We start from the raw sequence: 25593 nt of genomic DNA, 5'->3' as shown, positions 1-25593 counted from the left end.
TTCACCAGGGCACTTCCCAAGCTGTTCCTGCCCGTTTTCTCTGTGTATTTGCTCTGCCTGGAAGGTTTGGGATTGATGAGGGTGTTTGAACTCTCCCTCGCTGCCTGCCCCTCTCCCACCCCTCTCCTGCTCCCATCCCACCTTCCCCCACCACACAGGGGGTGCTGAGCGGCTCGGGACCATCAAAGCCCAGCCCTGCAGCAGTGCTGGGGCAGCTCAGGGGGTTTAATCACCGTTCCAGCCTGGGATTTGTGGATAGCTGATGGGAACCTGCGGCTCGGTGCTGATAGTGTGGAGATAAGGCAGTGACCGGGCAGGGCAGCCTCTCCCCCCACCCCGCTCCCCTGGCCAGGCTCTGAGGGATTTAATGATGCTCACAATAGTCCCCAAATCCTGCTGCCCCGGCGTAGGACTGATCCATCACCACCCCCGGGGTGGCTCCTGCCGGGCTTGGATGGCCTGGAGTCGGGATTTGGGGGTGGGGGGCTCAGGGAACTGCAGCCCCTCAAAGAAATGCAGCTGGGAAGGGCCAGGGCTGCATCCCTGCGGGACCAGGCTGTGCCCTGGGCAAATCCAGCTGCATCCCATGGGAGCAGGAACATCCTGAGCTGGAAGAGGGCCAGCAGGGCATCCTCAGGAATCACATCTCTCTGTTCCCAGTCCCAATTCTGAGCTCCCTTCAGCCCTTTTTGGCAGGAAAACCAAGCAGGAGGGACAGAGACCTTTTCCCAGAGCCCCTTTTGCTACGAACGCCTGCAGAACCCAACCCAGGACCATCCTCTGCTCGTGGAGTTCCTGCTGAAATCCAGGGGAGGTTTTCCCACCTCCCTCTTGGCTCAAATCCTGGCACTGAACAGGAAAGCTTTTGACAACCTCAGGCTGGAGGAGATGGAGCAGCAGCAGGAGAAGCAGGATCCCAGTGCTGGAGAACTGGAACATGCTGGGATCAGCCCCGTTTTCCTCAGATTTTCTTTATTGCCTTTATTGCTTGTTTAGGAAACAATAATAAGAAAAAAAATATCAGTTCCAGCTGAGAATTCCCAAGTGCCAGAGGAGGTTTGCTGGGAGCTGGATCACAGCAGCCCTGCAGGGCTCAGTGCCTGATCCTTCTGAGCAGGGAGGGGCTCCCAGGGGGCTCAGGAGCTGGGATCTGGGGGAGTTCCAATGAACAAGGAGACAAATCCAGCCGCTCCAATCCATTTTGTCCTCTGCTAAATATTGCCCTTGAATTCCCTGCCATGCACTCAGCCAGGGAAGAGCTGCTGATCCAAGATGTAAACATTTTATTCCGTGGCTCCGGAGCTGAGCGCAGCTTTAACCCTTGCCCAGCAAAGCTCAGCAGCTGTCAGGGAAGCTTTTATGGAGTGCAGGGGCAGGATCCCAGCCCTAATGCAGTCAGTGGGATTTTGTCATTCCAGGGCAGCTGGGGATAAGGGCTGAGGGAGGCAGCAAGGCCAGAGAGATAATGGTTATCAGATAGAGACCCTGCTGTCAACGCCAGACACTCACTCTGCCCCGACACCCTGTCCAGCCAGGAGAATTCATTTCTCAGGCCTTCTGTCCTCCAAAAGTGGGCAAGGACAGGAGCAGGAGGCTCTGGTGGGGCTGGGGAGGGGCTGGAGGGGCCGGAGCAGGGCTGCTGGGAGGTGCTGGTGGCAACCAGCAGGCTCGGCTGGGATTCAGCTCAGCCCAGAGCAGCTGCTTCCCACCCCAGTTCCCCCACCTCCAAAGACCCTTGAGCTGCTGAGATGCTCTGACTCAGCTGCAGTGGGGGACTCTGGGGGCCTCTGACCCTTGGAGAGGACAGAAACAAACCTGAGGTTCAGCAGAGAGCTCTTGTGGCCCCTTGAATTTGTCACTCCCTTCCCTCTGGAGGCACCTGTGGCTGAAGAGGCTGAGGCAGTGATCATCCTACCAGCTACTTGGAAAAGCAGGTTTGGGGCTTGGCCAGAAGCCACCACATGGAACTGAACCCTGGATAGAGGATGCCGCTGTTGCTTCCCCCTTTCCCAGGATTTTGAGGCGCTCCAGCCCTCAGCAGCTCCTGTGTGTGCACATTTGGAATCTTCCCCCTGTCCTGTTCTATTCTCAGAGGCAGCTGAGAGCACAAAGGATGAAAAATGAGCAGCCACAGCACTTAATTCACTCCCAATCATCATTAATAGAAGGAAGGAGAGCAAAATGCCCTCATACAAATGAAGGCACTGTTTGTTAATCTTTCTGGGCACGCCAGGACAGCAGCTGTTGATTATTCTCAGTAAGTGCAGGAGTATTTTCAACTTGAAGGATTTCCTGCTCATTGTGCAGCCTCTGTCTCAAGCACTGAGTCCTTTCCATGTCCTCTCCAGATTCCTTGAAGGAATTCAGCCCCAGCCAGACTAATTTGGTTTTGTTTACTTGGCCAGTTAGGGGCAAGTTAATGAAGCATGGGGTGGAAAGCAGCTTCTCCTGTGCTGTTGCCACAGCAGCAATTACAGATCTCTGGAAAGGAGCTGAGGGAATTCATTGAAATACTCTTTTGATATAAAACAAAAGCAGAGGATCTGCCTGAGCTGGGCTGAGGAGCTCCCTGGTTGTGTGGGAACCTTTCCTGGAGCATGGTGGGGTGAGTTCACCCTTCATTCCCACCTGGCTGAGGGGCAGCAGGAGCTGGGGAAAAGCAGCAGGAGCTGGGGAAAAGCAGCAGGAGCTGGGGAAAAGCAGCAGGAGCTGGGGCAGGCCGGTCCCTGGATCCCTGGATCCCTGGCAGTGCCCACGGCCAGGCTGGACAGAGCTTGGAGCAGCCTGGGGCAGTGGAAGGTGTCCCTGCCATGGCTGGGGTGGCACTGGGTGGGCTTTGAGGTCCTTCCCACCCAACCCATTCCATGATCCTGTGAAATGAGTGCAGCTTTCCCCCTCTGGGTGCCTTTGGGCTCGGCTGTAGCTGAGGGAGGCCCTGCTGCCCTCCCTGGGTGCTGCTCAGCTGCTCTGGAGCTCTCTGCTCCCACAAAATGCTCTCTTGCATTGGAAGCTGACCTGAGATTTCACATCAGGGCCTCCCAGGTGAGCCAGCCTTGTGGGATCCCTTTAATAAGGAAAAAATCTGAGACATTATGGAAACTGAAGAAGTTAACTTGGAAAAGAAAGGCATCACCTGCAGAGGGGGAGGGGCTGAGGTACAATCCAGGGGCCAGGGCAGGGGCTTGGGATGTCGGGAGAGAAGGAACCACCTGGAACTCAAGAGATTCCCTAAAAGCCACTCCAAATACCAGAACTGTGCAGTGCAAGTTTCTCCTGTGCCCATCAAAGTTTTGCTGCTGATTTGGCTGCTGGTGCCAGGTTTGAGGAACAGGACAGGAGCCTCTACAGCCCAGGGGGGTTTTACTGCCAGTGCTGCAAAGTCTTCCAGAGAATGCCCCAAACTGCTGAGTGAGGCAGTGAGAGGATCAAACTGGCTCTTTTTAGACATGAGAAGTGCTTTCCCCCACCTGGAACAATTGCAGAACTCTTTGCAGGGATTGGCACCAGAAAATTTCCCCCTGCAGGAGGCTTTGGAGTGGATGAGGAAGCTCCACTGTCAGCCCTAAATGGGGATTTTTGCCTCCCTCAGCAAAGTCCCCCCAGAGCAGCTTCCCAGGGTCATGCAGAGCAATCTGGATATTTGTTCCCAGAGAAACTTCCCAGATTCCCAATCAGCTGCCTGGGGCTGGTTGGGAATTCTCTGCTCTGGCTGAGTCTGGCTCAGGAAGGAGGGAAGAGCTTTTCTATGTGCAGAGCATCAAGGGTCCAGCGGGTAAAGGGGCTCTTATGGGGTATTTTCAGGTAAGTGCTGCTAATTGGGAGCTCATTGGTAACAGGCAGGGTTGGCTTCTGGGACCTGAACTTTGTCTGAGCCACCAGAGCCCCAAAAATGGCATTGATAAAGCCATGGAGTGGGAAGCCACGGTGGGAAAAGACCTTCAGGATCATGGAGTCAACATCCCCCAGCACTGCCAAGGCCACCACTGATCATGTCCCCAAGTGCCACAGCACAGGGCTTTAAACCCCTCTGGGGAGGGGGACTCCACGGCTGCCCTGGTCAGCTGTACCCCCCTTTCCATGCAGGAATTTTCCCAATATCCAATCAAGCCTCCCCTGGCCCAGCCTGAGGCCGTTCCCTCTCCTCCTGTCCCTGTTCCCTGGAGCAGAGCCCGACCCCCCCGGCTGTCCCCTCCTGGCAGGAGCTGTGCAGAGCCACAAGGGCCCCCTGAGCCTCCTTTGCTCCAGGCTGAGCCCCCCCAGCTCCCTCAGCTCTGCTCCAATCCTTCCTTTCCCTTCCAGGATGATTCCTATGCTGTTGCAAAGCCTTCTCAGTGTTTCAGGCTGTTCAGAAGTCCCTGCTCAGAGCTGTCTCCCTGCAGCTGAGCAGCCCCACTTTGGGAAGGCAGGAACAGCAGAGACTCTGAACCTCCACCAGCACAAAACACTGAATTAAACCCAAAGGCTGCATTAGGCAAAGCAGCAGCCAGGAAGTGCCATCAGGCCCAGTGACTTCATCTGCAGCCCTTTGTCCCTGCTCTGAAAATACTCATTAATTACATCATCAAGGCTATTTTTGCCCCATGCTCTCTGACTCACAGCTCAGGATGGAGCTGCCCTGGGCAGGACCAGGCTGCTGCCTGCAGGATTCACTTGCATTAGGGGGGAAAAAAAGAAAGAAACAAGAAAAGAAACAATAAAGCCGTGTTTGAAATGGAGGAGATATTTTTGAGCAGTGGCAGACAATTCTCCCCTGCTTCCTCCATTATAAATGTCCTTTCCGTGCCGAATGCGTGGGGAAATAACGCGAACCTGAGCGGCTCACTTTTGTCTGGCAGGTTTTGTTTCAGAGATGGGGAGAATGGAATGAATTTTGAACCTAAAGAGATAAAGAGAGATTGCGGAGTTGAGCTCAAAAGCTGTGGCGAAGCAGATTTGCAGAGCGTGGCCCAGGCATGACCTCCCTCAGGCCCTGTGTCCTCTCCATTTGTCACTCCTGTGCCTGGGCAGGGAGTGAGACACTGGGGATCTGGGCAGTGACCTCGGTGTGGCTGTCACCTGCACAGCACTGTGCAAAGCACCCAGGTGAATCCTTGCTTGCAGCATCCCCCCCCTCCAAGGACCAAAACCTCCCAGGGAATGTTCAGAATCTTTTCTTCTGCTGGAAAATGGAGTGTAAATACAATTTCCACCTGCTCCACAATGCCTTTATTGATGTTGATGAATTTCTTGGGGAGTTCAAGACTCTCTAAACCAAATATTTATTTTCCTTTCTGGTGTTCATTTTCATTCAGATACTGAGGGAAAAACGTCTTTTCAAGATGGAAACCTGAGCCACAGGCAGCTCCAAGTGCAGAACCTGCTCCCTGAACCTTCCCATCTCCCAGGAAAGCCTCCCACAGCCCCAGGCTCTCCATAGCCCTGGGGTCTCACTCCCGTGGCTCCCCCTGAATCTCTCCCAGACCATGGCCTGATCCCACTCTCAGCTCATCCCCACTCTACATCCTTGTTTTCTATAGAAATTCCCGTTTTCCCCAGCTGCCCCCGGCCACTCAGCTCACACAGGGAGCCTCTGGATCAACCTCAGGTGCCTCCTGAGCCCCCTGAGCAGCCAGGAAATGAGATGTTCCTGCTGCTGGATTGTATTCCTTTGGCAGGAATCGATCTCCTCTTTCCTTTCCCTCCCTGTTCTCAACAGAGCTTGAAATTATTTTACTGCTCTGTCATCCATCAGGTCCCCTCTGTGTGTCCAGATGAGCACACAGGGATCAGCCCCCTCCTGGTGCCCAGCTCCATGCTCCCTGTCCCTCCCAGCTCCTGGGAGACAGCTCAGCCCATGGCTTGGAGCTCCCAAAGCAGCCAGCTGTGTCCTGGGGGTGACCTCCCTGTCCTGAGAGCCCTTGGGGACAGCCAAATGCTTCCCTGGGGACAAACAGCACTGAGCTGGCCTCTCCATGGCCTCAAGGCTCTTCCCATCCAGGCTCTGGATGCTGCCAGAGTCCCCCCACAGCTCCACCTTGTCCTTGGGCCCCAGGGAAGGGACAAGGACAGGGATGGGGGCAGGGAAGGGACAGGGGCAGGGACAGACCTTGGCTGTGCCCAGGAAAACTCAGCAGCCTCAGGGATTACTGAGAACCCATCCAGGCAGGGTCCTGAGGGGACAAACCACACACAGGAGAGCACAGGTTTCAGATCCTCTCCATGCACATTTCTCTTGCCTTCAAGAATTGAACTCCAGCAGAAATTGAACAGCAACATCCCCAAAATCATCTCATCCCTGAGGAGCTGGAGGTGGCCAAAAAGCAAATTTGTAAGAAATTCCTCATTTTTTTTCTTTTTTTTCTCCCCCCTTTTGCTTGTTGATTTTCATCCAAATTGGACTGAAACCAGCAGCCTTTTTAAAATTTATCCCTGAGCAGAAACTCCCCCAGCTTTGCAGCTGCTCCCAAGAAACCACTTCAACTTCCCTGGGGATGGGGATGGGAAAGGCTGGGAGTGGCTGCCAGGGAATCAGGGAGCATCCTGAGCTGGAAGGGACCCCAAGGATCACCCAGTCCCACCTCTGGCCCTGCCCAGACCCCCCAACAATCCCACCCTGGGCATCCCTGGCAGCGCTGTCCAAACCCTCCTGGAGCTCTGGCAGCCTCGGGGCCGGGACCATTCCCTGGGGAGCCTGGGCAGTGCCAGCACCCTCTGGGGGAAGAACCTTTCCCTGAGATCCATCCCAAACCCCCTGGCACAGCTCCAGCCATTCCCTTGTCCCCTCCCTGCTCACAAGGACAAGGATGTCACCTCGTTATAGGGAATTTCCTTGTGGTTGTGAAATGTTGGACACAACCCCTGGGAGAGCTGGAGGAACAACTCAGGAGAAAAGGGCTACTGAAATCATCAGAGAGAAACTCCCTGACGCAGTTTTGGGTATGGAAAAGGATTGCCTCAGGTGCTGTCCCTGGTCACCAGAGCAGAGATCAGTGCCCGAGGGCTCGGGGACACAGGAAAGGAGGTGGATTCAGTGTCTGCTCCAGGTCCTGCTTGGTTCTGGATGCTGCAGATCCTGAGGGCAGCCAGGAGGAGGAAAGGAGTGGGGACAGGAGGTCACTAATGGCCAGCTCTGCGAGGGATGGACAAATCCCCAGGCAGCTCCTCCTGCTCTTGGAACCCCCTAGGAGTGGCAGTGCCATCCTCCTGTGCCAGGCTGGGGGCAGAGAAGGGATTGCTGCTCCAGCAGCTCCTCCTGATGCCTTCCCAGTGAAAGATTTTGGGAGACATTCATTAACTGGCCTGGTTTTGGCTGCATTTGCAGCTGCAGGGATTTTGCAGCACCTGGAAAGGAAAGCTGGGCCTTCTCTGCCTTCTCCAGCTCCCCCTAAGGCTCCCCCCTCCCACCAGTCCTGAATCATTCCCTGATGCTCTCTGGTCATTCCCAAGCTCGAGTTGAACTTGGCAGGACATTTCCCTCAGGTCACCTGTACCTTGTAGAGTCACCAGAGCCAGAACCAGCCCCTTCTGGAGGAAGGCAAGGCTCCTCCTCCTCCTCCCAAACATCCCAGTGCTACTGAACTCCTGTGGATGCAGCCCAGCAGTGTCTCACTGGGATAAACAGATTCCCCCCGTGCTCCTGTGCTCCCAGGGCTGCTGGAGGAGCTCCTGGTGAGGAGCTGTGGGCAGGAGGGATGAGCTGCAGGAACGAGGGGGACAGAGAAAAGGGATCAGGGAGTGATCCCTGGCTGTGAGGAGGGTGCCATGTCCCCAAAACCTCTTCAGGCCACAGGGGGCCACAAGGATCTGTGTTTAAGTGGCCCTGCTCCTCAGATTCCTGAGAATAAGAGCCTGATCGAGAGGTGCAGGACTCCAGGCATCTCTTCAAAGTGCAGTTTATTGTATAGAAAATGCAGTTTATTGTATACAAAATGCAGTTTATTGTATCCAAGATGTTACAGCAGGCCAGGGTTGTGGGTGGCAGAGCCTGTGCCTACGGCTGTCAGCTCCAGCTGCAGACAAGCCTGGAGACCCTTTAGCTTTGGCTACAATGCATTATGTACTTTTCTTTGCTGAGCATCTTCATACAGACGAACCAATCTATGCATTAACTTTTACCTCTAGCCTGTCACAACTACTATAACTACCATATTCATGTTGCTGTTCTCCAGCCACTAGAAGTTGGTGCGTTACAGTTTGAGCCAGAAGATGTTTTTCAGTTTTCTTGCAGTGGAAAATTCTGAGACCTTTTTTCCACTTGCACCATCGGCAGGCTTGTTTGCCTGTGCGATCTTTCTGCTTGGTAAAAACATCTTCCTGTTTGAGGTGGGTTTATCCTTTGCTCTGAGCCATAAAACCCCTTCTAACTCACACACCCTCTGCCTCCTTGGTTAGCCAGTGAGACTGGCTCAGCAATTCTTTTCTTCTGTATCAAAACTTGCCTCCATATCTATTCTTCCTGCAGATTCTACGTTCAAAAATCTTTCTGCTAAGCACACAAATCGGTGAGACTTTCTTGTCAAACTTTCATCCTCCCCAACATCTGCGCCTCTCCTGATGCTCCCTGCAGGGCCTGGGGAAGGGCAGGGCTGGGACTGAGCTCAGGAGGAGCCGAGCTCTCTCCCAGGGACAGCTCTGCACAGGGAGCTGGGGCAAAACTGCTGCAATTCCACAAAGCCAGCACAATTCCTGCTCCTGGGAGGATCCAGGCAGGGATCCATCCAAAGGCTGCACTTGGCTTTGGTCTCAGCCTCTTCATTTCTGTGGGTTCTACGATGCCCAACGTCGGGGAAGAGTGATGTGCAGAACTCCGTGATATTGTTGGAAATTATTTAAATGTAGAAATTTTGTAAAGTATAGTATGTAGGAATTAGTAGCCGTTTGAAGTGTGGTATAACCTTTGGAGTGTGTAACCATAGTATTCAAGCAACCGTAACGAATGTTTAATCAGGGAGGGAAGCAAGAATGTTGATCTGTATACAATGTACTGGAAATCATGATAGGTACTTGATTTATAGTCTTGTTTGTAGCTTAAGGAGTATATTGTGAGTTTCACAAGAAGCCAGTTGTTAAGAAGGGGAATTGTTGGGGAGGGGGGTCTGTTACTTGGAGAAATTTGTAACAAACTGTAGTATATAAGGAGATCAATGTATCAGTAGCGTTGGAGCTCTGATTTGGGACAGGGGTCCCCGGACTCCCGGGCCCTCAATAAAGCACCGCACAAAACTTACGGGTTTTGTGTCTTTGTTCGGGCAACAGTTTTTCTGGCGACCGCGGCAGGACTCCGAGGGTGGCTGGGGCGGTTCACGTCCCGATTTGCTCCAAAGCCGGCGCCGAGCACTTCTCGGGGAGACATCGGTTCGTGCCCTACCCCCGCGCCTGTCGGACAACTGCATAAGGTAAGCCCAAAAGGTGCTTTATATTGAATAAGGGGATATTGGATTTGGTGGATTTGGTGGAATAAGCCTAGGCCCGGCCGTAAGACGTAGAAAATACGCAGGACCGGATTTTACCCTTCAGGGGTAAAAAGGTTTTACCCTTCAGGGGTAAAAGAAAAAAAGGTGTGGAGGTATTGGTATATTGGAATATTATAATTGTATGGTGTAGAGGTACTGGTAGTATAATTGTGTAGTATGATGTCGTTTAAGACGTTTAAGGCATTAGTTTAAGCAAATAGTAAATGTAAAATGTAAAAATAGTAAAAAAAAATAGTAAATGTAAAAATAGTAAAAAAAAAATAGTAAATGTAAATGTAAAAATGTAAAAAAAAAAAAATAGTAACTGTAAAATGTAAAAATAGTAAAAAACATGCCATTAGGTTGTATATTAAATGATGGAAAAGTGAAGGATATGACCAAGAGTTGGACAAAGGAAAGATGATTGATTATTGTAATCACTGGTGGCCGGAGTATGAAATTGGAGAAGCTGGGTGGCCGGTGAACGGTACAATAGAAGTGGGAATTATGGAATCTTTGATGCGGTTTTTGAGGAGAAATGAGAAATGGGAGGAAATGCCATATTTAGACTTGTTCTTTGTTTTAAGTCGAAAGGAGGAGTGGCAGCGAGAATGCAATATTTTGGTGTTAGAAGTAAATGAGGAAAAAGAGTGTGTTGGTTGTAAGCAGAGAAAAGGGTGTGGGTTGGGGTCTACCGTGGAGGAAGATTTGTCTTACTGTGTAGCTCCGCTAAGAGTTTCTGAGAATCCTGGTTCTATTAACCCTTCTGCGCCGCCTGCTGAATATATAGGATCTAGTGAGAGTGAGACCGATGGTAATAAGAAGGAGGATGTTAAAAGGACCCCATTAGCAGAACGAACACGCAAGGGGAGAAAAGGGCAAAAGAAGCCACAGCTAATTGCGCCGTTGAGAGAGGCTGTGGGACCCCAAGGAGAAAGAATCCTTATAAAAGTACCCTTTTCCCCAGGAGATTTGGTGATCTGGAAACAATCTGCGGGGAGTTACCGGGAGGATCCTGAAAGGGTGGCAAGGGTAGTTAAAATGGTAATAAAACCACAGAACCCAGATTGGAATGATTTACAGGTGTTACTAGACACAATATTAGACTCTACTGAAAAGGAAATGGTTATTCGGGCTACTAAAGAAAAAGCAAGGGATGACATCCGATTACGGGGGGTGAATAAAACGATTGATGAGGTAGTTCCAAGTGAGGACCCTAGATGGGACCCTAATTTAACAGGGGCAGGCGAGAGGGTTAATCGGGGTCGCGGACGAGGTGGAATGGGAATGAGTAGGGGACCTAGGGGAATGATGAGAGGAAGGGGAGGATTTGGGTTTGCCCCAGGCATGGGAAGACTAGACCCCAATCAATGTGCGTTTTGCTGACAATTAGGACACTGGAAAAATGAATGTCCGGTAAGAACCGGAATGGGAATGGGGCCAGCTATGGGAAACGCAGGTATGGGAATTGCTTCGCCTGGAGGATTTGCAGGGAGATCAGCAGATGTCGCCCAAGCAATGGTCCTGGGACATTATTAAAATCAAAACTAACTAGACCGGGACTTGAAAGTAGTTCTAGAAGTAGAGGGGGAAAGTCAGGAATTTATAGTAGATACTGGAGCTACTTATTCTGTACTCAATAAACGAATAGGACCTTTAAGTGATACAACAGTCCAGGTAGTGGGTGCAACGGGCAAAATAGAGGAGAGACCATTTTTGCAACCTTTAAACCTTCGATTTGGGGGAAAAGAACTGGACCATCAATTTTTGTATATGCCAAATTGTCCAATGCCCTTATTTAGAAGGGATCTTTTGTCTCGACTAAATGCAAAAATAATATTTGAGAAAGGATGAGTAAAATTGGAGATACCGGATAAACAGATAGCAGGTATATTTGTGATTAAAGAAATAGATGCTTCAGCTATTCCTGAAGAAATTGAACAGGCAGTAGTACCATGGGTATGAGAAATGGGAATCCCGGGGAAATCAAAGGCAGCCCAACCGGTGAAAATAGAGTTAAAGGAAGGAGCTAAACCGGTAAGAGTGAAACAATATCCTTTGAAACTGGAGGCTAGGAAAGGAGTGGCACCTTTGGTCAAGCAATTTCTGGACCAAGGAATCTTGCAGGAATGTGAGTCAGAATATAACACCCCTATTTTTCCAGTAAAGAAACCCAGTGGGAAATATCGGTTGGTCCAAGACCTAAGGGCTATCAATGAAATAGTGAAGGACATACATCCAGTTGTTGCTAATCCTTATACCTTGTTGACATCTGTATCAGAGAAATTTAAATGGTTTTCTGTGATTGACCTCAAAGATGCCTTTTTCTGCATCCCACTGGCAGTAGAAAGTAGGAAATATTTTGCTTTTGAATGGGAGAACCCAGATTCTGGGAGAAAGAGACAACTGACATGGACAAGGCTCCCGCAAGGATTTAAAAACAGCCCCACGATATTTGGAAATCAATTGGCCAAGGAATTGGAGGACTAGAAGAATACTCAGGTAACGATATCTCCCTTTGCCTATGTGATTTTACAGTATGTGGATGACATCTTTTTGGGTACTGAGGAAAGAGAAATATGTGTCAAGCTAACTACTGATTTGTTAAACATGCTGGGTTAAGCTGGATATCGGGTTTCAAAGGAAAAAAACACAGTTGGTTAAAAACAACGTAATCTATTTGGGTTGCGAGATTACCCAAGGTCATAGACGATTGGGGGTGAATCGAGTGGAAACAATATGTGCTATTCCATTACCCCGTAATCATCAGGAACTGAGATCCTTTTTGGGAATGGTTGGGTGGTGTCGTTTGTGGATAATGAATTTTGGTCTCCTTGCTAAACCACTGTATGAGGCCTTGAAGGAGCACCAGCTGGAATGGACATCTCAGCGGAAAAGGGCTTTCCAGGAGCTGAAACAGGCATTGAAGGAGGCCCCAGCTCTGGGACTTCCGGACTTAACCAAAGGATTCCAGCTGTACGTCAACGAGAGACAGAAATTGGCCTTGGGGGTTCTTACCCAGAAGGTCGGAACATAGAAAAGGCCAGTGGGATACTTTTCTAAACAGCTGGACTCGGTAAGCTCTGGGTGGCCCTCTTGCTTGCGAGCGGTAGCTGCAACAATTGCCCTTATCCAGGAGGCCCGGAAGTTGACCTTAGGAACAAAAATGGAAGTATTTGTTCCCCATATGGTCATGGCCGTCCTGGAACAAAAGGGGGGACATTGGCTGTCATCCAGCCGTATGTTGCAGTATCAAGCAATATTGAGGGAACAAGATGATGTTGAAATGAAAACCACTAACCATGTCAATCCAGCAGAATTCTTGCGCGGAGACCGAGAGGAGGGAGAGTTGGCACACGATTGTGTTGAAGTGATTGAACAGGTGTATGCCAGCCGACCTGACCTGAAAGATGAACCATTAGAGGAACCAGATTGGGAACTCTACACGGACAGATCCAGCTTCGTAGAAAATGGGACTCGATATGCAGGCTATGCTGTGGTAACCCTGGACCAGGTAATAGAAGCCAAGGCACTGATGCCCGGAACGTCTGCTCAGAAGGCAGAGATAATTGGACTTACTAGGGCCCTGTATTTGAGTAAAGACAAGAAAGTTAATATATGGACAGATTCCAAATATGCATTTGGTGTGGTCCACGTGCACGGGGCATTGTAGAAAGAGAGGGGACTGTTGAATTCACAGGGAGCCAGTGTTAAGCACCAAGAGGCAGTACTACAGCTGTTAGATGCTATACACAGTCCTAAGGTTGTTGCAATTATGCACGTGAGGGGACACCAAACCGCTGAGGGAAAAATCTACCAGGGAAACCGGTTTGCTGATGCCGTCGCAAGACAAGTTGCACGAAAGGTATGGACTCAGATGGCTCTCATACCGGTAAGGACTAACCCCGCGACCCCATACTTGAATCAAGAACCAGTGTATTCGACGGAGGATGTGAAGCTAGTAAATTTATTAGGGGCACAAAAGAATCAGACTGGATGGTATGTTACTTCCCTGGGACAAGTTGTGGTGCCAGCCCGAATAATGAAATTTATTTTAGAATCAGAGCATAACAAATGCCATTGGGGAGCAGAGGCATTGGTTAAATTTTTAAAGAATGAAGTCATCTCTAATCAGATGTTAACAATGGCAAAAAGGGTTAACACAATGTGTCCTGTGTGTTTGAAAAACAATTTAATAGTTAGGAGACAAATACAAATGGGAAATTACAGGTTGGACCACAGCCTGGGGATTATTAGCAGGTTGATTTCTCTGAATTACCAAAGGCCCAGGGACATAAATATTTACTTGTGTATGTATGTACATTTTCAAGTTGGCCAGAAGCCTTTCCATGTCGAATAAATCAGGCAAAGGAAGTAGTAAAGACACTGCTAAAGGAAATAATACCGAGGTTTGGGGTACCTCTGGGGTTATCATCAGACAGGGGCCCACATTTTATTGCAGGGATAGTGCAGGAAATAGCCAGAATACTAGGCATCACTTGGAATTTACATACGCCCTGGAGGCCCCAGTCCAGTAGTCAGGTGAAAAGGATGAATCAAACACTGAAAGGTCAGATCAGGAAAATTTGCCAGGAAGCTAAGCTATATTGGCCTCAGGCCTTGCCCCTGGCATTGCTCAAGATTCGTATAAAGCCCCGAGAGAAGATAGGTGTAAGTCCATACGAAATATTGTATGGCAGACCATATCACGCCACTGTATTAAAAGGGGAAATGTATGTGAATGGGGATAAGGCAATTGCAGAATATGTGGTATCACTCAATAAGACTTTGAATTCTTTAAGGAATACCTTGTAGTGGAATAGGCCACTCACGCTGGAGAATCCTGTTCACGACATACATCCTGGGGATCAAGTGTACGTCAAAAATTGGATGACAGATCCACTACGGGAATCATGGGGTAGACCTTACCAGGTAATGATGACGACCTACACAGCAGTGAAGGTAGCGGGGACGGACGCTTGGATCCATTACACCCGAGTGAAGAAGGCTCCGCAGCAGTGGGAGACTCAGATGATAACCCCCACTCGAATGATTTTCCGCGCAAAGCTGCCTTCTTAATCATTCTGTTGTTAGTTTTAATGAAAATAATTCCTGTACATGGGTTTATCAGGGTGGAAACAGAAAACAAACGGGTTACAAGGGTAATGGGAATGGATATTCAACTAATTTGTGCATTGTATGATGACCAGGGAGCTGGAGTCGAGGAGATCCAGGTAGAATGGCAGCGAGGAGCTGAGAAGAGCCAGGGAGAAGTGAGTCTGGATTGGGATCAAGATGCTCAACAAGGAACTACAATGCTGAGACTAACTAAGGTAGCCACAAATGATTCTGGAGAGTACATCTGTTTAGTTAGGATTCGGAGTAGTGTTGATTATAAGAGAATCCAATTACAAGTGTTATCATGGGAAGAGACCTACTCAGAAAACATAGTAGTGTGGCCAACATTAGCAGTCGTAGATCTATGGGAGGGCCCACCACTTAGGATAAATTGCTCCTTTTCAATAGAATCTGGATACCCAAGGAATTTACGTGTCAAATGGTGGAAGCAGAATAAAAATTTAACCTGAGATCAGATAGAAACGGGGATAAGTTGGTGGGAGTACAAAAACCAGGGAAAAGGTTGGCTGAATATCACTGACCCACAAATAGGCAAAACAGAAGGGATCTACTTATGTATAGTAGAAGATAATATGGCTGGGGCATATAGATTGAGGATGGTTCAGGCAAAGTCTCATGGTGTATATCAGGAGGCAAGAGGACAGGCATTTTTGAAAAGGCATATAAGGAGAGATCGAAGGGAAATTGGTCCCCTAAAACGGAACGAAGGGCAGGAAAATTTAGTAGTAGGGTTGATCAGGGACTTTGGAATAATGCAGAATGTCACCAAAATAACTGCTTGTTTGCCGTTACCACAAGCTGCAGGGGAACCTATACCTTGGGGAATAATACCAATAACCGAGATGCCGGAATCTTTTAAAAATGTATCTTAGACTTGTCAGACAGTGCCAAAGTCAGTAGTAGAATGGAAAGATGTATGCAAAACAATTAGAACTATGACCGAGGCAGATTGTAAATTGAAACACAATTATTATGAGTGGATTCAAAATACAAAAAGGTGTTTAATTACATTTCCAATCGATGAGCCATGTAACAGGCTACGAATCAGAAACATAATCCATCGAAATGAGATGAAGTGTCAGAACATCACACAGAACTATGATACCTGGCAGGAGTGGAAAACATTGTGGGGTCCTAGTGTTTTAGAGCATTATAATTATTTGGGGGAAGTTCAATAGTGCATTTAATAGTTAGGGAAGCGAAACCAATTTTATTATAGAACTTTTGTTACATCCACATCCTCTAGAGCATTTAAGGCACAGAAAGAGGAATAGAATTGCACACAAGTTTTCACGTGCAACACTCCAGAGGATCAGATAGGACTAGTACCAATTAAAATGGCCTTGAAGTGGAGATGTGAGTGTAGGGGATATAATCATACAGTAAACAAGGCATCAACCCATAGATTGTAGATATACAACTGTGCACAGCCCAGGAAATCTGGTTTAGGTCATGGGACACGGACAGTGGACTACCCATTTACCATTAGATGGGCCCACCACTCAAATTACCCTCGGAATCCCCACCCTATGTCCGTATTGGAAGCAGAGCAAATTAAAACATAAAGAAAGAACAAAAAGGGAAGCAGATCCGGAGGAACAATGGCATGAACCTGATGCAGGAGTGAAATTTGGATGGGTATTAGAATCTTTGTTCACCCCAGTAGCTACTTATCGAAACAGAGAAATGTTAAACAACCTGTTAGGGCAGACAGAGAGATTGGCAGCAGCTACAAAGAAAGGGTTCAAAGATCTAAATTTACAACTTCAAGCTACGTCAAGGGTGACTCTCCAGAATCGAATGGCCTTAGATATGTTGCTGTTGAAGGATCATGGAGTTTGTGGTTACCTCAGCCAGAGAATAGATCATTGCTGTATTCATATACCAAATGTAACTGTAGAGGTTGAAAAGAATATTTTTCAGTTAGACAGAATAGAAGAGAAGACAAAGGAAATTGAAAAGGAAGCACAACATAACTGGATAGGAGCAGTGTTTGATTCTTTAGGACTCCATCTCTCTAGTTAGATTACATCCCTAATATAATATGCACTAATGTTGTTAATATCTATAGCCATCATTTGGAGTGTGTATAGATGTCTTATAGGAGTCATCAAGAAGGAAAAGAAACAATCCCTTCGGTTGATGAAAGCAATGACTCGAGGAAGACAGGAGGAAGAAACCCATGAAGAAACCCGTGCAGCTTCCCACATTACTGAATGATTGAGCATCCTTGCAGCAGGACTGAAGGATGCTCAAAAGGGGGGAAATGTTGGAAATTATTTAAATGTAGAAATTTTGTAAAGTATAGTATGTAGGAATTAGTAGCCGTTTGAAGTGTGGTATAACCTTTGGAGTGTGTAACCATAGTATTCAAGCAACCGTAACGAATGTTTAATCAGGGAGGGAAGCAAGAATGTTGATCTGTATACAATGTACTGGAAATCATGATAGGTACTTGATTTATAGTCTTGTTTGTAGCTTAAGGAGTATATTGTGAGTTTCACAAGAAGCCAGTTGTTAAGAAGGGGAATTGTTGGGGAGGGGGGTCTGTTACTTGGAGAAATTTGTAACAAACTGTAGTATATAAGGAGATCAATGTATCAGTAGCGTTGGAGCTCTGATTTGGGACAGGGGTCCCCGGACTCCCGGGCCCTCAATAAAGCACCGCACAAAACTTACGGGTTTTGTGTCTTTGTTCGGGCAACAATATCAGAAGGTTAATTAATTATTTTATTGTAATATATTATACTCTAACAATATTACAGAATATTCCACTAACAAACTACTAACTCGTGACTGACAGTCTACACGGTTTAGACCTGATAGGTTATTTAACAGAAACAATCTCTACCAGAATCTCATTACCAAATTCCTTCAGGTAAACAACCTTCTCAACACATTCCACACATGCAAACACCAGGAGCAGCAAATGAGATAAGAATTGTTTTGATCATTCTTTTCTCTGCTTCTCTCTGTTCAGAAGGCATGTAAATACCACACATTTCTATTTCTTAATCTGAATAAACTCCATTTTTTGACCAATGAGACCTTGATTCAGTGCCCAGAGCATCTTATTTTAAAATCTTAAATACCTGGACTGTGGCAACATTTTTGTTGAAAGAAATTTTGAGCCAAGCAGGACTTCAGCTCTGCCTCTTATTGGGGTCGCAAGCTGGAATTGTTTGGTGCTGACAAAAAGCAACGAAAGGAAAATTCCCTGAAAAATCCCTGGTGGCCACAGCCTTCATTTCCAGCCCGTGCCTGATTGATTACACCACACATCCCAGTCAGGAGGTGCCATGGGGGAATCCCTGGCACTGAAATTATTAAACGTGGATTAAAGGGGTTCTGAGCACTTCCCTGTTTCCCCCTTTCCCAAATTCCTGCTCCAAGCCAAGGTGCTGCTGGACACCTTTGGTCCTCAGGGAGCTGGGGCTGCTCTGGGACATTCCCTGGGGCTGGGGCTGGTGTGGGACATTCCCTGGAGCTGGGGCTGCTCTGGGACATTCCCTGGAGCTGCTCTGGGACATTCCCTGTGGTTGGGGCTGCTCTGGGACATTCCCTGTGGTTGGGGCTGCTCTGGAACATTCCCTGGAGCTGCTCTGGAACATTCCCTGGGGTTGGGGCTGGTGTGTGCCATTCCCTGGAGCTGCTCTGGGACATTCCCTGGAGCTGAGGCTGGTGTGTGACATTCCCTGGGGTTGGGGCTGGTGTGTGACATTCCCTGGAGCTGCTCTGGGACATTCCCTGGGGCTGGGGCTGCTCTGGGACATTCCCTGGGGCTGGGGCTGGTGTGTGACATTCCCTGGAGCTGCTCTGGGACATTCCCTGGAGCTGCTCTGGGACATTCCCTGGGACTGGAGCTGCTCTGGGACATTCCCTGGGGCTGGTGTGTGCCATTCCCTGGGGCTGGGGCTGGTGTGTGCCATTCCCTGGAGCTGCTCTGGGACATTCCCTGGAGCTGCTCAGGGACATTCCCTGGGGTTGGGGCTGGTGTGTGCCATTCCCTGGGGCTGGGGCTGGTGTGTGCCATTCCCTGGAGCTGCTCAGGGACATTCCCTGGGGTTGGGGCTGGTGTGTGACATTCCCTGGGGTTGGGGCTGGTGTGTGACATTCCCTGGAGCTGCTCTGGAACATTCCCTGGGGCTGGGGCTGGTGTGTGCCATTCCCTGGAGCTGCTCTGGGACATTCCCTGGAGCTGCTCTGGGACATTGCCCAGCACTGTCAGCTTTCCCTGGGATGCAGTTTTTTCCGTGTGGAACTGGAATCCTGCAGCACACACAGCAGTAACACGGAATTGGCTCGAGGCGTCCCTGTAAAAGTTAATCTCCCACCCAGAGCCTCGGGCTGCCATAAACGAACGGGTGTGAGGAGGGAGGGGAGCCCGCGGTGATTTCGTGGCCTGAACACACAGACACTGGCCCCAGCGAGCAGAAATGAGCTCAGGAACACTCAGGCTGTTACATTTCAATTGTTTCTGTGTCCTCCACATAAACACAGCCCAAACAGTGCTTTGGAAAAAATGTAAATGCCTCTCTGGGCTGGAGCAGCAGTGAGGCTGAGCGAGGATCTGAAACAGCATTTTGGGATTTCCCTTCCCTCAGGCAGACCCCCCAAAGCCTGGGAAGGAGCAGGGGAGCTGGGATCCTGTGAGAAGGAGCAGGGGAGCTGGGATCCTGTGAGAAGGAGCAGGGGAGCTGGGATCCTATGGGAAGGAGCAGAGGAACAGGGATCCTGTGGGAAGGAGCAGGGGAGCTGGAATCCTGGGGGAATGAGCTGGGATCCTGTGAGAAGGAGCAGGGGAGCTGGGATCCTATGGGAAGGAGCAGAGGAACAGGGATCCTGTGGGAAGGAGCAGAGGAACAGGGATCCTGTGGGAAGGAGCAGGGGAGCTGGAATCCTGGGGGAATGAGCTAGGATCCTATGGGAAGGAGCAGAGGAACAGGGATCCTGTGGGAAGGAGCAGAGGAACAGGGATCCTGTGGGAAGGAGCAGAGGAACAGGGATCCTGTGGGAAGGAGCAGAGGAACAGGGATCCTGTGGGATCTGGCAGCTGAATCGGGGATATCGGGCTCAGTGTCCCTCACAGACTCCCTGCATGGACTGGCAGTGGGTGTTGGATCCCTGGCTGATCCTTCCCAGGCCTGGGCTCTGCTGAGCTCCTGCAGGGGCATCCTGCTGGATTATCCCACCCAGCTGGAACATTTCTCAGCCCCAGGAAAGCCTTTCATGAAATCACAGACTGGTTTGGGTTGGAAGGGCCCTAAAGCTCACCCAGGGCCACGGCAGGGGCACCTCCCCCTGCCCCAGAGTGCTCCAAGCCCCAGTGTCCAGCCTGGCCTTTCCAAACGGAGCAAATTCCTCCCTCAGCAGCTCAGAACCCTCAGCCTGGGCCCTTTCCAGGCAGAGTGTGTCCCTTTAATGTGTCCCTTTATTGTGGTTAATTTAAAAGTGTCCCCTTTAAACAACAGCCCTTGGGCTCCCAGGTTTGGGGAAGGTCTCATCCAGAAGGGTGGGGGGTCCATGGAGGCTCTCCAAACCGGGACTCCGAAAGGGAATTACTGGATTTAGGAGAAGCTGAAACCTCTCTGCTCTTCCTCCTTTCCTTCACCCCCTACCCACATCCCCAACCCTCCCACCCTGGGTGAACATTCCTGAGGTTGGGAGCACTGAGAGAAATTGGAGCTATTGCTACAACTTGTACTGGATTTTGGAAAAAAAAAAAAAAACACCTTCTTTATCCAAAATGGGAAGCTCTAATGAGGGAAGAGCCACCCTTGGAAGTGGAAATAATCTGTGCTCAAAATGGGGCACCTAAATTCCAGCTTTTGTTGGATTTAACTCAGGGTTTTTGCTGTTGTTTTAATGGAACACAGTGAGGTGTAATAGGAATTTTAATAATATGGAATGGGATCCATGTTTTAGGAGTATTTTCATATTTATAGATTACATTTGCTTTTTCAAATCCTCCTGCTTCAGTGTCGGAGAATGAAGCATTTCCAGGCGAGGGTTCTGACATTTCCAAAATGAAATTTCCGCTTGGGGAAGGATTTCTGAATTTCTCTGTTCATTCTGATGTGAAAGGAAAATGAATTCCAAAACGCTGAGGCTCCCAAAGGACAGGAATTGTGTTTGGCCTTTCCTCGTGTGCCTCTGCCCTTTCCCATCGGCGCTGGGGGAGGTGTGGGCAAGACTTGGAGCAGAACTTTGGGGGAGCCGTGGGAGATGTTCACATGGAATCCCGTGGATTTCTGTGGGAAAGGGCAGCCTGGGCACCTCGGGGTGTCCATTCCCGCTTTGCAGAGAGGCTCCAGGAGCCCATCCCAGCTCCCCCAGTCCCTGCCCGGCTGGCTCCAGGATTCCAGTGACAGTGGGGGCCGGGCCTGCAGGGGACAATGGGGACAGCACCGACCCTGCTGCTGCTGCTGCTGCTGGATTGGGGTGGGTGCGGAGCCCTGGCTGCTGCTGGATTGGGGTGGGTGCGGAGCCCTGGCTGCTGCCGGGGGGCTCTGCCACCCCTGACGGGGTGGGGCAGGGCAGGGCAGGGTGGGGCAGGGATAAGCAGGGATGGGATGGGCATGGCATGGCATCCCCCACTCCCAAACCCTCTGGGAGCCGTGGGGGCTGGGCTGGGCTGGGCTGGGCTGTAACTGCCCAGGGATCACGTCCTGCTCAGCCATGGCCAGGCTGTACCTGCCCAGGTGTCACCTCCTGCTCAGGCTGGACCTGCCCAGGGGTCACGTCCTGCTCAGCCACAGCCAGGCTGGACCTGCCTGGCAGCCCGGGGGAGTTTGGGGTTTGGAGCACTGAAGGGGGGAAATCCTACACCCCAAAACCAGCAGGAGTGCCACAGCTTTGGGGCTGGGTGGTCACAGGAGCTGCCACCTCATCCCTTGAGTGACCAGGGGCTGGAGGTGGGTCCCCACAGAGGCCATCCCATGCCTGAACCCCATCCCAAAGGATCCCAGCTGCCTCAGGCCTCCTTTGCTTTGCTGCCTGTTCCAAAGAGCCCCCCCCCCCCCCCCAACTCCTTTCCCTGCTCTCCTCCTCCTGAGCCAGAGCTGTCAGCAGTCCCCAGGACAAATTAATTCCTCTTCTGGATGTATTTATGTGGAAAAAATAACAGCAATGAGCTGGATGTGGAGTGCACTGGAGGAGGCAGCTGGGCTGTAACTCAGGCTGCTCTGAGATGCTTTACAGTTCCTGTGGAATTGATGGGATATCTGAATTCCAGGTCATCCCCATGGCTGGAATGTCACATCTGTTTGCAGGAATTGCTCTCTGGGTCCCACAAAACCAAGCTCAGGATTTCAGAAGGGAACACTTTTTGTAAATCACTTCTTTATCCTGATTTACTCCAGGAAAACCTTTGATTCCCTTTTTTCACAAGGACCAAACTGAATTAGTGAAGCTGGGAGAAAACACAGAAGATACAATGGAGCAGGGAATGGCTGTGCTGCTTGCTGGCAGTGAGAATAATGGGATTTGCCCTGGCATCGAGGAGCTAATGGAGACCACAGTCCTGCTGGAAGGGAGAGCTCATTTGTGTTTATGCATTTGCTGGGTGTTTTGTGGGATTTTGGAGCGTTTTGTATTCCTGGATTTCCCTTTGTATCCCAAAGCTTGGCAAGCAAATGAAAAACACGAAGAGAGAATAACTCAGTCACAGATTTGGGATCTCAGCTGTTCAGAGTCCCAGGAAAGGTGCAGGAGGGAAAACAATCCCTCTCTTTTCACGCCTGAGGGCAGGAGCTGCTTGAGGGCAATTTCTGTGATTCTCCTTGGTAGAAAAAAAGGACATTTCCTCATTTCTGAGCCCCAAAATCTGCTGCTTAGTGTGGCTGTCTCCAATTCACCTCCACGTGCACCTGGATCCTCCTGGAGCTGCCAAACCTTTTCCTCGCCCTGCTCTGAGTTATTCCCCCGGCGAGAGCAGCAAAAGGAAGGAGTTACCCCGTTGCTCATCACAGCTCCTCCAGGAGTGCCTCGGGATTCAATCCCTGCGTACTCAGAGCTGCAGGAAAAGCTGCAGCACACAGCTCCTGCACCTGGGAACTGCCTTTTGCAGCCCATCCTGACAAACGAGCTTTTGGATTAACCAGGAGCAGCTGGATTCATTCCTAACAAGGGAAGGTTTGGTTGGGCATTGGGGAAAACCCTTCTGTCCTGGGGCTGGTGAAATCCTGGAATGAATTGCCTGGGAATGGGGCAAAACCAGCATCCCTGGAGTTGTGCAGGATGGACTGGGGTGAGCACCCCCCAGGAAGGAACAACCTGGAAGAGCCTTTCCCTGGCAAAGCCAAGACCCCTGAGAGCCCTCCCAGCCAGGATTTGGTGTTGTTCTAATGCCTACTGTGATAAACCCTGGGGATGTCCTTCATGGGGATGGGATATCCTTTATGGGGATGAGATATCCAGGGGTGTCCTTTATGGGGATGGGATACCCAGGGATGTCCTTTATGGGGATGAGATACCCAGGAATGTCCTTCATCCTTGACCCTGTCCCTGACTTCCCAACATCAGGCCAGGCCTGGCTCAGCCAGGCTTACCAGAGCCACGTCCAGACTTTCCCCACGGAGCAGAACTCTACAAACTTCACTTTTTGCCCTGTGCTTACAATTTATTCAGCAGATCCTCATCTGTTCCCATGCCCTGCTTCCCTAAATTCAGTCTCCAGAGAAAAATCTCAGTCCCAATCCCTGGATGTTCATGGGCAAAGGCAAACCCACCAAGCAGCACAATTCCCATCCCAAGAGTTCTGCTAAAATAATCCCTCCTGCCCCCTGTCCTTTGTGTTCCTGCATGGGGTGCTCCATAGTCTGCTCCACAGCCTGGGAGGGGACTCCCAGCACTGCAGGAATGGTGAAGAGTAATAAAAATAAAACAATAATAATTTAATATTATATTATTGATATTGCTTAATATTTAATATGGTTAATATTATTTAATATGAACTAAAGTAATAATAATAATAATAATAATAATAATAATAATAATAATAATAATAATAATAATAATAATAATAATAATAATAATAATAATAATGTCATCACACTCAAGCACTGCAAGAAGAACCTTGTTGGTTTGCAAATGCCTGTCCCTGACCTTGGAGCAGAGAAATGAGGTTGCAGCAGAAATTCCCAGGTCAGATCGGATGCCAGTTAATGAGCTGAGGAATTTGGAGATTGAACATCTGGATTCAGCCACGGCCCGATGGTGAGGGAGGAAAAGGGATCCCCAAGGACTGGGAACCTGTGGAGCCCGATGTCAGCACAGCCTGGAAGGGACTGACCTTGGCTTTTTAATCGCTTGGAAAAGCTTCCGTGGCAGGGGCTGAGCAGAGCAGCGTGGAAAGAACAGCAGAGATCCTGTCATGGAATCCTGGAGTGGTTTGGGTGGGAAGGGACCTGAAACCCCACCCAGGGCCACCTCTGCCATGGACAGGGACACCTTCCACTGTCCCAGGTTGCTCCAGCCCCAGTGTCCAGCCTGGCCTTGGGCACTGCCAGGGATCCAGGGGCAGCCCCAGCTGCTCTGGGCACCCTGTGCCAGGGCCTGCCCACCCTGCCAGGGAACAATTCCCAATTCCCAATATCCCATCCATCCCTGCCCTCTGGCAGTGGGAGCCATTCCCTGGGTCCTGTCCCTCCATGCCTTGTCCCCAGTCCCTCTCCAGCTCTCCTGGAGCCCCTTCAGGCCCTGGAAGGGGCTCTGAGCTCTCCCTGGAGCCTCTCCTGTCCAGGTGAGCACCCCCAGCTCTCCCAGCCTTTCACTCAGGGGAGCTGGGAGTGCTGCACAGCCCTGGCTCTTTCCAGCCTCTCCTGGGAGCACTGAGCCACTGGAAAGCACATCCTTGCCTAAGCTGCTGCCCTGCCTGAGCCCAGAGGGAAATTCAGGAGTCAAAATCCTCCTGAATATTTCAGCCCTGAGATGCAAAATGTGGAGAAGTGAAGTGGCCTCTGGTGGCTGAGCTCTCCCACCCCATCCCTGCTCTCCAAACCCCAAATCCCAGCCCTGCTCTCCAAACCCCAAATCCCAGCCCTGCTCTCCAAACCCAGCCCTGCTCTCCTGCCTGATTTGTTGTCCCCAGACAAAGTTTAATCCCCACCTCCTCTCCCTGTGCAGGAAGCAAAGCACTGAACGCTGAGAGCTGATCCCAACACCCAGAGGGTGCAGTGGGACAGAGCTGGGTCCAAAAGGGAAAAGCAATTCCCTTGGGAAGGACCTAAGCCCAGCTTTGCACTGATCCCAACATCTTGGATAAAGGGATGTACGGATCTCTCTCCATCCCAGCCCCATGTCAGGACTGGTTTGGGACTGGAGGCTGGGGAGAAACTCTTTATACAGAAAAGAAGTCCCTTCCAAGGTCACCTTATCCAAGGTAATTGTTTGCCTTAGGGTGAGGGGATTTGTGCCTGAGGGGTGGAAACAGCGTGGGGGGACTGAGGGACAGCAGTGGCTCAGGGACACAAAGTCCCAGGAAATCAGCTGCAGATGGGACATGACCACACTTTTTATGATTGTTTTCATTTTTAATTCAAGGAATAAAACAATTATATATAAAAATGGATCATCCCCTTGTCCCCAGCTTCGTGAGGAACAGCTCAGGAACTGCCCAAAGCATGCACTCAAACTCTGTTTTTCCTGGGACTCTGGTGCCCCATCCCGGGCAGTGCCCCATCCCTGGCAGTGTCCCTGGATGGGGTTTGGAGCTCCCTGGCACAGTGGGAGGCGTCCCTGCCATGGCAGGGTGGCACTGGATGCCTTTGAGGGATCCCTGGCTGGCATTGAACACAGGCTCAGGTTTGGCTCCTGCCCTGTGAGACCAACATGTCCAAAGGATTCCCAGCCACTGGAAAAAGCAGCTGACTCGTTATTATCAGTTATTATTTTTTAATTTCCCCTTTCCTTGTCACCCCAGCTCCAGCTCAGCACGGAGTCCTTGTTTCTGGACTAAGCCTTTGCTGTCACTTCCTTGGAACAGCCACTCCTGAAATGCCTTCATTGCTTTGACATTTCTCAG

The 25593-nt window shown here is 50.1% G+C and overlaps 1 protein-coding gene and 1 long non-coding RNA gene across 3 annotated transcripts in view; one reads left to right on the top strand and one right to left on the bottom strand.

The window, feature by feature from the left end:
* The window catches only part of LOC119712060 (acid-sensing ion channel 2), a 472537-nt gene that overhangs the window by 127525 nt on the left and 319419 nt on the right, over window positions 1-25593 (bottom strand). The gene's annotated exons all lie outside the window — the stretch shown is intronic.
* On the top strand, window positions 9137-16930 carry LOC119712061. Its single transcript, XR_005259789.1, has 3 exons — window positions 9137-9374; window positions 14234-14764; window positions 16642-16930. It is a non-coding gene; the product is annotated as an uncharacterized LOC119712061 (long non-coding RNA).

Source organism: Motacilla alba, chromosome 27 (assembly GCF_015832195.1).
Source record: "Motacilla alba alba isolate MOTALB_02 chromosome 27, Motacilla_alba_V1.0_pri, whole genome shotgun sequence".
NCBI lineage: Eukaryota > Metazoa > Chordata > Aves > Passeriformes > Motacillidae > Motacilla > Motacilla alba.
The sequence above is the reverse complement of the archived record's forward strand: the minus strand, read 5'-3'. Positions and strand labels throughout refer to the sequence as shown.